At 40.1% G+C, this 12,500-nt stretch overlaps 1 pseudogene; it reads left to right on the forward strand.

Annotated features, from left to right (window-relative positions):
- Positions 1-12,500, forward strand: part of LOC138002266 (uncharacterized) — an 83,932-nt pseudogene that overhangs the window by 8,045 nt on the left and 63,387 nt on the right.

Raw genomic sequence — 12,500 nt, forward strand, 5'->3', positions numbered from 1 at the left:
GGACAGGCAATATATTCTACGAAGCTTTGGTGTTCAGCAATTGGTATCTCTCCTATAAAAATAACCATTACCAAGAGTTTGACAACACTGGTGAATAGAACAAACTCTGCAAGTATTCAGATCAACGAAGAAGGAAACTACACATGTAGGGCCACGAACAAGTATGGAACTGATGAACGAACCCTAATCAATGGTGAGAATGCCAGACTTTTCTTTATTCTTAAGTAAAAATGCCTAATAAGAGCCTGCTTTTTCTTTGGTTCTACTGGAATAGCTTTTTTAGATCATGGATGTCGCTCTCTCATCAAGTTAGATTGGTACAGGTCCTCCTCTCCTGGAGCCGATCACTCCTGTTGCCTGATTTTACGACTCTGTTAGGTTTTGATGTATATGACCTTTTCAACGGACTCAAGGGGTTGGGGGGATGGAAGGTAGTTATCCTAATGGAAATTATGGTTATCTCTACCTTTATCAGTATTCGAAATGAAAAAGTGATCCTCGCACTTATAGGGACAATTTAAGGTGGCTCAAACTAGTGTCAACACTTCCAAGTAACGCTCTTATTAGAAGGATCGGCAATACAATGTTGTATCAAGTATTAGCTATATTATGATACCATATGAAACGCCAATTGTTGCTGAACAAGATGCAGTCATTATTGTGATGTAATATGTCACCATGGCAACGGGAAAGCCCAGTAAAAAACAACCTATATTTTGGATTTAGTTGTTCATATCATTCATTACATCACAATAATGACCATCTTGCTTGGAAATAATCAGTGTTTCATATGGTACCATAACATTGCTGTTTCGTAATACAGTGTTTTAGCGTCATTAGTTCTAAGGAGAATGTTTTCGAAGTGTTGAAACTGGCTTGAGCCACCTTAATCAATTTTCTCTTATATAAACTCGAAAAATTTCAGGGCTTCAACGGCATTCCAACCCACGACCTCTGCAATGCTCAATGAACCGAGCTATGAGGCCACTCAGTTGGGAGCAGCTAAATTTGTTGGGCTCGTGTGTTTCCGTGAAGGAGTCGATGAATGTACAAAATGTTTTTATCTGAAATGTGGATTATAGACGAAATAGAGCCCAACAAATCGACCTGCTCCCAACTGAGTGGCTTCATAGCTTAGTTGATAGAACTTTGAAGCGGCATCGCAGTGAGGGTTCGAATATCGTTGAAGCCACTTGAATTTATCAGTAGTCCATAGGAGACAATTACTTAAAATGTCCAGATAAGTGTCAGGGTCACTTCTCCATTTCGTCTATAACCTGCAATTCAAATAAAAATATTTACTGCATTGATTATCGGTATTACTGTTGAACAAATTAATGTATGCTATACTAACAAATCAGCGCAAAACTAGAAATCATGGTACTGTAAGAAGTGTTTGATCTTTTTATTTGATAGAAGTTGCACGTGTCTTGCCCTTTTTTTAAAAAAAAAAGGTGCCAATTGAATCTTTTTCTCCCCGGTCGTCAGCATGTCCAAAGCCCTGTAGATGCTCTTATTGGGGATCGGAAACATCGTTGACCGTTGATTGTTCAAGTCAGAAACTGACGTCAATTCCAGGACCCTTGCCTGTGAATACTGATCGTCTGTAAGTTCATACTTAACTAAATGGGCAAACTGCAAGCACAATTTGTAAAAAGGCATCCTTATAGAGTGAGGAATGCTAAGCATATATGGAGTCATTTATGGTAGTTTATCATATAACCACATGATAAACTGCTAATTGTGTATATTTAATTAACTTTGCTTCTGTAGCCTAGCACCAGTGAGTTTGGTAATTTGCTATAACTGAAAAAGTTTTTAAAAAGCAGTGTTTTTACTCTCTCGAAATGAGTGCATGGTGTTTCTCTCATTTTGATTGTACTTAATCGTGAGAAAGCAGCAGTTAGCGATGAACACCTCATGTAAAAAATCAATCAGATCATTTCAGCTAGGACTGAAGGCCAGAACAAGATGGGTGTGGCTAGTAAGAAAGGGTTAGGGGTTAACTAGGTGACGAGTGCCCCAGTTTCTAATGACCCGAACTAGACACCCTCAAGTCAAGTATCACAGAACGAAAGTGGGAAGTCATTTAAGAAGAAACTAAAAACAAACAGGTTGGTGACTACTTTAGGAGCACTAGAGTCTGATCTCGCATCTCCTAAGGGCTTACTGACGTATTTTTTGGGCCCGGGTGCGTTGCTAAGGATGTAATAGTTAACTAATTTGAGAGAATTTGGCATTATTTTGGTCAGTTTCCAACTTTTATAAACCAATGACCCTAAATATGATGTCATCATGCCACTCCCATGATCACGTGACCAATAAGAGAAATCTCTAAATTTGTCTACGTGCTACGCAATTTGGGTATTTAATCAGTGGTTTCATAATTTGTATTCGTTTTTGCATCCAGCAAAGCATGGTTTTCTTTTTATTTTGAAAAATGTTCTTTTTAGAGAGATAAACGATACTGAAATACCCATAAAATTTTCAAAAAAGATGATTTGAACAAATCAATGCTTAGCTATATTCTGTATTTGAAAGTGAAACGTGCCATATTAAAAAAAAATAATTCAATTTAAAGACCGCCGGAAATTTAGCTTTTTCTCAAACCGGAAGTCACTTCGTTAACGCATGCGCAGTTGATCTGAGAACGAGTTCGAGGAAAGGCGAGGAAAAACCTTGGATGCAAACAACAGTTTGTGCGGTGATTTTTGCTTGTGAGTGGGTTTCCTGGTCACCTCACGATATGATGATATCAGTCACCAGAAGTAACATTTCACTTCCTTAGCAACGCGCGAAAAATACGTGTGTGGGCCCTTAAGGAGACGTTCGAAAAATCCCAAAGTTGTTAACTCATTTTCACCGCGTCTCGATTCTTGCGAATTTTTTCTTCTTTCAAATATTAACAAAAATATTATTTCTCGTCAAGCGTTGCATCTTTTATATTCAAATAAACGATCTATTTTCATAATTTAATATCCTCTGTCAAAATTTGCACAACAATTAAAACACGAAAATAGCAACGCACGCAACAAATTTAGCCGCATTTTAATACCTCTTCGTCAAATTCTCATGCTTAACACAGGAATTTTTAGTTATTGTGAAAAATCTTTCGCTATTCGCTAGCAATCATCCTTTCAAATTTCAGAGAAATCCACCTCTCCGCGAATATTTTACGAGATTTTTTCAATGGGATGTCAAAAGGGGCGTATGGAAAATCTGGAATCTGGAATCCGGAAACGGAAACGGAAACGGAAACGGATACGGAACCAGAACCGGAAAAGGAATAAGAACAAGAAAGGTCGATGATATCCAGTTCTTTTACTTCAACTAAAAGAGTTGAATGTTATATTACACACTTTAAATTGCGAAATTGATTTTTACGGATATTGTTGTGACAACAAAGTTCGTATTACAGACATCACTTCTTTTTTGAATGGCTTGAGTTATGAGAATGATTGACATTGAGACTCCTCCTTGTCCCTTGGTGGCGTGGGAGCGAATTCGTTACTGAAGCCATGGATGAAAGGAGTCCACAAAAGAAAGGTAAAAGAAAAAACAATTCTGAATCACCTTATTTATTGAAATAAAATATTAAGGTAAGCAACTGCAAACCGGGCCCTCCAGATCTCGCCGCGCTGGAGATCAAAAAGAAACACAGGAAAGGTGAGCACTAATTAAACTGCGTGGCAGGCGTTCAAAGGGGAAAGAGACGAGAAAGGGAAAACTGTGAGAGAACGAGGAGGGTTCCAGTGAAAGGACCCCCTAATTAATATACATAATTACATAAGGCAGCTGCCAAATCTCTAACTGTCAAATGGCATCCAATCAAAAACATTCACAGGAAAATGCGCTACGCAGGAATGTTGTTTATCGCGTCATTATTCCAAAAACTCTCACAGCGGAGAGAAGTGTGAGACCAAAACTACGTCGCCCGAAAAAGGAGCAATCTTTCAATGACGTGTGACGAGTTTGTGAAACGAGTCTACTGGCGGAATATGTCTCAACACAATCGTGTGTGAATTTGTTCAGACCATCGCTGAAAAAGAAATCGTTTGCCTGAACGAATCCATAAGAAAAAAAAAACCAAAACTCTTCACAACTTGTTTGCAACGTGTGTGTAAGGAAAATAAACAAACTGTTGCATAATCTCGAATTTCTATCCATGTCAAAAAGACAAAGTTGGCGGCCTTTTTTTAAGATTGTTTACGTGAGAGCTCGAAAACAAAGTGACGTTGAATTCAACCGCAATAGGTTGGTGTTGATTGACACAAATTTATTTCTAGCTAGCCAATCACGATTTTTACGATTAGAATCTGAGCATAAAAAGATCGAAAAAACAATAGCGTCCTCCCCTTCTTCCACGCGCGCCCTCCTCCTTCTCCCGCCGATCTCCCTTTCCCTTCTCCTTCCCCTTCAAATGCGTGCCACGCAAGTTAATTAGTGTTCACCTTTCCCGTGAGAAGGCAGGAAGGTGACGTTTCGTAGTTGTTTACCCTTAACATTTTATTCCAATAATTTCTTTTGTCTTTTGTGGACTCCTTCCATCCATGGCTTCAGTACCAACTTCGCTCCCACGCCACCAAGGGACAAGGAGAAGTCTCAATGTCAATCATTCTCGTAACTTGAGCCGTTTAAAACAGGATTGACGCCAATGGTACGAACTTTGTAGTCGCAAAAATATCTTTAAAAAGCAATTTTCCAGTTTAAAGTGTGTAATGTAACATTCAACTTTTTTAGCTAAAATAAAACAACTGGATATCATCGACCTTTATTGTTCTCATTCTGGATTTCCGGATTTTCCATACGCCCTGTCAAAAGGCCAAGTGGATGTTATGCATAATCGGCAAGTTCGGGCGATCAAGTTGCGAATTTTCTTTGCAAAAGTGAAATGACTAACATATATTTTACCTTTGCTTCTCTATATTTGACTTTTAATAGGCCTAATGAGGTATGAAACAGTAACAAAGCTGGCATTCATTTGTCCCATGGCCAAGCTATTGAGAGGTATGAGTGTATTCCTTCGGTGACGACAAGAACTAATTTACATTGCTAAAGTTTTTTCAAAACTATAATTCAAAGTAGTTTTTGACGTCATCGAAGGAATAGGCCCATACCTCTCACTGCCTCGGCCATGGGAAAAACGATTGCCAGCATCTTTTTCTTACATACCTTATGAGGCACATTAAAGGTAAAATCTAGAGAGGCGAAGGTAAAGTATATTATATGATATATGATATTTAACTTTTTGAGATTAGGTGCACTTTAAAAAAAGAAGTTGAATGCTCAACTCGTAAAGTTCTTTTTTGGCAAAATGTGTAAGGGCTGAAGAGTGGTTGGATAAATATTCCCGCAGGCAATTATACCATAAATTATGAAAGGATAAACAAGTGCATAGTAGAAATCTACCAAAATTGGAGTACTAAGAAAATGGCGATGTTTTGAGAAGAAGGGCCACACTTGTTTTGATTTTCTTGGCTACATAATCTACCTGATTTTTCCAGTTCAGATTAGCTTGAGTAAGCCTGAACCCCCAGGTACTTAATGAAATATTCTCAATAATAAAAATTCAAAAGGTATTCTTCTCTAATAGGAATGACAAATTACTAAATTGGAGTTATCTACATTTAATGATAAATTGTTTGCACATAGTTACAAATAAATATTATTCAGTTCATTATTGATATCTCAGTGCAAAGTAGTGATGTTTTTATTTTTGCCAAACAAATTTGCATCGTCCGAGAATAGGTGAAAATGAAAACAAAAATAGAGCAGCGATGGAAATCATTTACGTATCATAAGAACAACAATGGACCCAAAATAGATCCTTGGGGAATACCACAAGAAATCGGAAGAGGGTCCGAGCTAGTGAATTTATATTTTGAGATGACGCTCTCGTTGCCTTCGCCATCGTCGTTGCTTTAAGCACCCTAATAATTACTAGGCCCGTAAGGGCAACGAGTTATAAATCATTTTAGATTTCAGTCATTTATTATTTCCTGTGCAGCAAAATGCCCAATAGAAAGCACGTGGTGGTGTTTTGATTGGCCAATACACAATAGAAGGCGTATGACACTATTGATCTCGCTTTATCCCCCTTGGTATCCTAAGCCAGTGTCCACTTTGATACTACCGTATTTATTTACCTATAAGCCAAACTACATTTTCAGAAATTTGGACGTGAATCGGCCACAAAAAATCGAAACAAAGGGGTTCAGCTTATAGCCCAAAATTTGATCAATTCATTTAGAACCTAAGAAAATATTATGTAAATTCCGTGATCAATGAAAATCAATGAAACACAATAAAGATGACAAGATAAAATTGTTGGTCAATGACATTTTAAAGATTTGGTGGCTCCTAAAGGAGCAGTTTGTTAAAGAGCTTTCAACTGACAAACAGTTTACTCGCCATCGCTCTCACCTTCACTCTCCGTCTCGAACTCATTGTCCTCTTCATTGTCGTCAATTTCCTGCGCCTCTTCAGTGTACAGCGCGTCGTCCTGAGTTCCATCCAAAGAGTAGGATATTTCACAGGTCTTGACGGACTTAGGAATCATCTCCGGCGGGATCTCTCGTCATGCTTCCTGCACCCATCGAAGTACAAGATTTCTCGATAGCGCCATATTCTTTCCAGCCGGAGTATACTCGAACAGGCTGCTGCTCATCCACGCCAAGTACTTTCTTCGGACATTGTTTGTGAACAGCATATTCAAGGACCTGTCTAGCTGCTGTAACAGGGGTCAGGCCTCCAGGGATAACTGCTACATCAATTTCCCACCGGTTGAGATTTGCTTTCACTTTATTAATCAAGTGAGCTCGGAATGAGTCCCACACTAACAGCGACTGTTCATTACGGGGGGTCCGCAAAAAGGGGATCTGGCAAAGACAAACATGTATACAGGGCCACTGATCTGCCATTTATAACTTACTAACATGTTATTTGGAGCCCAAGAAATCGACCAAAGCAAAACGGCGATGGTAATTGTAACAATAAGGGATGTTTTTGGAATTAAAAGATGGACACAATGAAGAGGAGTTTACAACTCTGCTTTAATGGCCACTCGCCAAGCACACAAACGAATCTACAATGTCACGTTACTCCTTGTCACAGGCATACCATTACACCTAAAAAAAAAACAAGAAGAAAAATGATAAAAAAACAACAGAAAAAAAAGATAGCAAATTGCTATGAACTTTAACAGAACAGGACTTCAAGTCACATGCACGTTCAATTACGCATAGTCCTTCATATACTTGGGTGGCTTGGACACAGGTCCAGCTCTTGCCACTACTTGTAATCTTGGAGGGTTGAGATCTGTCACAAGCTTCATACGAAGGCTGGTCTTTACTCGGTACTGTACACAAGGGTTTTGCTGGCTCTTTGCACTAGTCCTTTTGATCTGGCTTTGCTAACAGTTGAGACTGGACGGCTGTTGATAGCTGGGATCTTGAAGTTTGCCTGTGGCATTTGCCTGACATTTAGATGGAATTTCTGATGCACGCTCACTGGGCATGGCGCTGGAAAATGACTCTCAACTTCGTCTTAGGGGTTTCTGGTTTCCCCGCAGGATTTTTCCATCTTCTGTTATTACATTGTAGGATCTTACATCGGCTTCCTCTTGCACTTGCTTTGAACCATTTTTGACTGGGGTCTCCAGGCTGTAACACTATTCTGACTGTCTCACCATTCTGTAATGGTGGAAGCTCCTTTGCACTCTGGTTGAAATAGTAGGTTTGCTTAGCCTTTCTTATAACTACTTGATGCTTCGTGGACGTTGCGTCTGGCGTCTGAGGTTTGAGCAGCATTTCAGCCGTTGGCAGCTGAGTTCGCTTGCGTCGACCGAGCATTCACTGTGCTGGAGAGGAAGTCATTTTTTCAGTTGGGGTGTTTCTCCAGACGAGTAGCGCAAGGTAGTATTCTGCTCCTGATTGACTTGCCTTCTTGATTACAGTTTTAGCTGTTTTAACGACGTTCTTTACCCGCCCATTGCTCTGGTGGTACCCTGGGGAGCTGGTTACATGCTCAGTCCCAAATGGTCTCAGAAAGTTACCAAACTCAGCAGAGTTGAAGGGTGGCCCATTGTCACTCACTACCTCATTTGCTATTCCGTGTGGGGCAAAGTGCTTCTTCAATTTCTTTATGATGACTGTTCCAGTTTTTTTGTGTAGCTCGTTAACTTCAAAATATCCGGAATAATAGTCAACTGTGCACATCTAGCTTTGTCATCTAGCATAAATCTGTCTGTTGCTATTTTCTCTCAAGGCCTCGTTGGAATCTCGTGGCAAATGAGTGGTTCTTCTGTCTGGCTGGTTTGGAATGACATGCAAATGTCACATTTCTGGATGAATTCAGTGATTTCTGCGTTCATGCCTGGCCAATACACAGTCTCTCTAGCTCTACAGAGGGATCCTTGAATCCTAATGTGACACTTGAAAACTTCTCCTTGGTATTATGTATAATGCATCTTAGACCTTTGAGTACTACACCATCATGCACTGAGAGTTCGTCTCGTATGCTAAAGTATGGATGAATAGCTGCTGGGAGTCCATTCTTTGTGGCTGGGAACCTATCGACAATGGTTTTCTTCAGAGTTTCAAGAGTTGGGTCAAAAGCAGTTTCTCTATGGAGTTCCTTGAGTTGGTGATCTGGAATGGGGAGGAAGTGGGTGGCATGGATGCACTCTACCTCCACCTCTGTGGGTGAGCGTTCGCAGTCCTCTAGGTACGCTCTTGACAAGGTGTTCGCTAGTAACATCTCCTTGCCTGGTTTGTAGCGGATCTCGTAGTCGTACTGTTGAAGTCGCAGCAGTAGGCGCTGTAGTCTCTTAGGTGCAAACACTAGTGGTTTTTGGGAGATAGCGACTAACGGCTTTTAATCAGTCCACAGGATGACTTTACGGCCATACACATACTGATGGCTGCGTTCCATCCCAAATACTTGTGGTAGTAATTACCTCCTTCTCTATCTGGGAGTACTTCCTCTCCACAAGTGTAAGTGCTGACCATGCTGCAGAAGCGCAAAACCAAGCTCATCCTGAGTTGCATCTGACTGACCTTCTTTTGGGTCACTTTCACTGAAATACTTAAGCACTGGTGCTTTGACAACAGCTTCTTTAATTCTCTCAAAAGCATATTCGTGTTCATGGGTCCATTTCCATTCAGAATTTTTGTATGTCAGGCGGCGTAGTGGTTCACAAATTCCTGACAAGTCTTTGAGAGTTAGACATGTACTTAGCTAGTCCAACGAATCTCTAAACTGCTGATCAACTCGGGGATCGGCTATTCATTGAGTTATGAGTTGAGTTGAGTTTGAGTTAAATTTGAGTTAAAATTTGAGCTACAGTTTTTGCCGTTTTTCGGAATTAAAAGTAGTAAATATTCAGTACAAGTCACTTCGAAAACTGTTTTCTCTGCGTTGAAAGATATCTTTGCATAAGATTTTGCAAAATGGAATGGCTTTCCAATGATCAAAACAATCTTATAATTGTCCAGAATGTTCGCTTAGTAAAATATAGTCTATATACAAGGCTAAAAAGGTTATGAAATGATTAAAAATTAAAATGTTTGAACCAAACGTTTTCGGCTGTTTGCCATCATCAGGGTTAAAAATGATGACCGGACGCACGTACATATATATCCTATGTAATTCCCGATGGGAAAAGTTTGGAGACATAGGAAATAACTTGTTTGTTCAAACTAGGGCGGAATTGTTGAATCATTCGCCCCTCGACGATCCTGCCCTTGTGGAATGTTTGTGCTGAGGAGAGAACACGCCAAGTGAAAGAATGTGATGGGTTTTGCCGCAGGTGTTTTGCAGGTTCAGAGGTATGAACAGGATTTGAATGCTCCGCAATTCGTACTGCTAAGTTTCTCAAAGTCTCGCCAATGTAAGCAACGCCACAAGAACAATCACCTTTGTAAACAACTTTGGATCTGTGAGTGTTTTTGTCTATGTTGTGAAAGAGGCTTTTGATCTGCCTCGTTTGCCACAGGATTATAAAGATAAACTTGAAGTTAGTGAACTTGTTGAGTTTTGCAATAAAAGTCTTACTAAGTTTTTCGTTTTTGCCGCAAAAAGGAAGCTTGATGAAAACTTTCTTTCGTTCTTCGAAGAGAAAATTCGGAATGAAGTTGTCATCTTGTGACGAGTCGTTTAGAAAGATGTTGATTGTATGCGAAATGAAACGTTTTGGTTAACCTGCATTGATGAAAGAAGTTTCTAGAGTTTATATGTCCTTGTCAAAATCGGTAGAGATGCGTTTTGCTCTATGGAGTGCGCCGATGATGCAATTCCTTTTCCACTTAGTAGGGACCTCCGATTTCCAATGTGTTGGTAGTTTCCCCAAGGACTGGGGATAGTGGGTTGCCCATGCCGCATGAAGTCGTGGTCTCCTATGATGTCCTCCCTCTTTATGAAGTTCCCCTGGATGAAACCATTGACCACATCATTCATGAAATCTACACCAACAACAAGCTACCACAACTCAGCTCAAAGTTACTCTTCAGACGCCTTCTCTGTAAGGTCACTAAGAACATAGTTTTCAGTTTTAATGACAAGCCATAAAAACAAATTGATTGATGCGGCATGGGCAACCCATTATCCCCAGTCCTTGCAAACATTTTCATGGCTAAATTAGAAGCTGATGTAGTTCGACCTTTCAACCCGCCATTCTATGATCGGTACGTTGACGACTGTTTCTCTAAGAGGAAAAAAGACAAGGCTGATGTTCTATTTGAACGGCTAAATCGTTACCACCCTAACATTGTTTCCACCGTCGAAGAAAACCTCGACCACTTCATCGATACTGCCTATAGTTACACCAACAAGTTCACTTGCAGCGTCTTTAAGAAACTGGGGAAACTACCAACACATTGGAAATCGGAGGTCCCTACTAAGTGGAAAAGGAATTGCATCATCGGCGCTCTCCATAGAGCAAAACACAAGGACATAAAAACTCTAGAAACTTCTTTCATCAATGCAGGTTAACCTAAACGTTTCATTTCGCATACAATCAACATCTTTCTAAACGACTCGTCACAAGATGACAACATCATTCCGAATTTTCTCTTCGAAGAACGAAAGAAAATTTTCATCAAGCTTCCTTTTTGCGGCAAAAACGAAAAACTTAGTAAGACTTTTATTGCAAAACTCAACAAGTTCACTAACTTCAAGTTTATCTTTATAATCCTGTGGCAAACGAGGCAAATCAAAAGCCTCTTTAACAACAAAGACAAAAACACTCACAGATCCAAAGTTGTTTACAAAGGTGATTGTTCTTGTGGCGTTGCTTACATTGGCGGGACTTTGAGAAACTTAGCAGTACGAGTTGCGGAGCATTCAAATCCTGTTCACACCCCTGAACCTGCAAAACACCTGCGGGAAAACCCATCACATTCTTTCACTTGGCGTGTTCTCTCCTCAGCACATACATTCCACAAGCGCAGGATCGTCGAGGGGCTAATGATCCAACAATTCCGCCCCAGTTTGAACAAACAAGTTATTTCCTATGTCTCCAAACTTTTCCCATCGGGAATTACATAGGATATATACGTACGTGCTGCCGGTCATCATTTTTAACCCTGATGATGGCAAACAGCCGAAAACGTTTGGTTCAAACATTTTAATTTTTAACCATTTCATAGCCTTTTTAGCCTTGTATATAGAATATAATCTTATAATTATTACACCTTTCACGGCATCATTCTCGTTGCTGCTGTTAAGTCTATCGACGTCAAAACGATGTCTTCTTAGAGGCATACATGGGCTTTATTGTTAAGCCAGTTAAAGCCGGCCCGGCGGCTACGATGAACCGTATTTGTCGTCCGGCATCATGGTCGACCATCACAAGAACACCGTTAACGAAAGAGGAAAACACATGATGAAGTGAGCCCGCATTACGCTTTCTGCTCATAACCACTGAAATTCTAAAAATCAATGCATCAACACTATTGTCACGTTTGCTACTCACCGAAGTTTTGTAATGTTGACAGTTAAACGAGCCGAGCATTTAAGTGAACACGTTTGACCTAGTCACACATGTCGGAAAACCATTTCACTGCAAAATTGAAAGAGACAAGATGTTGAAAGAAATACTTGATTTTTTCGCCTGGCCTTGATGGTATTAAGTGGTAACTTAAACTGTAAGACATGAAATTAAATGCATGCTAATTCCTACTTCGGTCCGCTATGATGTCTAGTTGCCTAGCTACAATCCCAGCCAAAAAGGTGGTGACACCAACCCAAAATACAACCCCTTGCCCCCTTTTCAATGTTGATCACGCTATAACTTTGGGCATTCATGAGAAAAGTCATAGTTTTTCCTACAACTTACAACTTCGAAAGGGGGGGAAGGGGTGAACTTATGTGTGGCATCAAGTGTCCCAGAAGTTTATGACCGAGATTGGGTGGGGTCTAAAACAAAGGTCACTTTCAGTTTGACTGGTCACTCGTACTTGCAGGTCATTGTTTTACCTTTTCGAAAGTTACCCAAAAGTCTC

Source organism: Montipora foliosa, chromosome 5 (assembly GCF_036669935.1).
Source record: "Montipora foliosa isolate CH-2021 chromosome 5, ASM3666993v2, whole genome shotgun sequence".
Lineage (NCBI taxonomy): Eukaryota > Metazoa > Cnidaria > Anthozoa > Scleractinia > Acroporidae > Montipora > Montipora foliosa.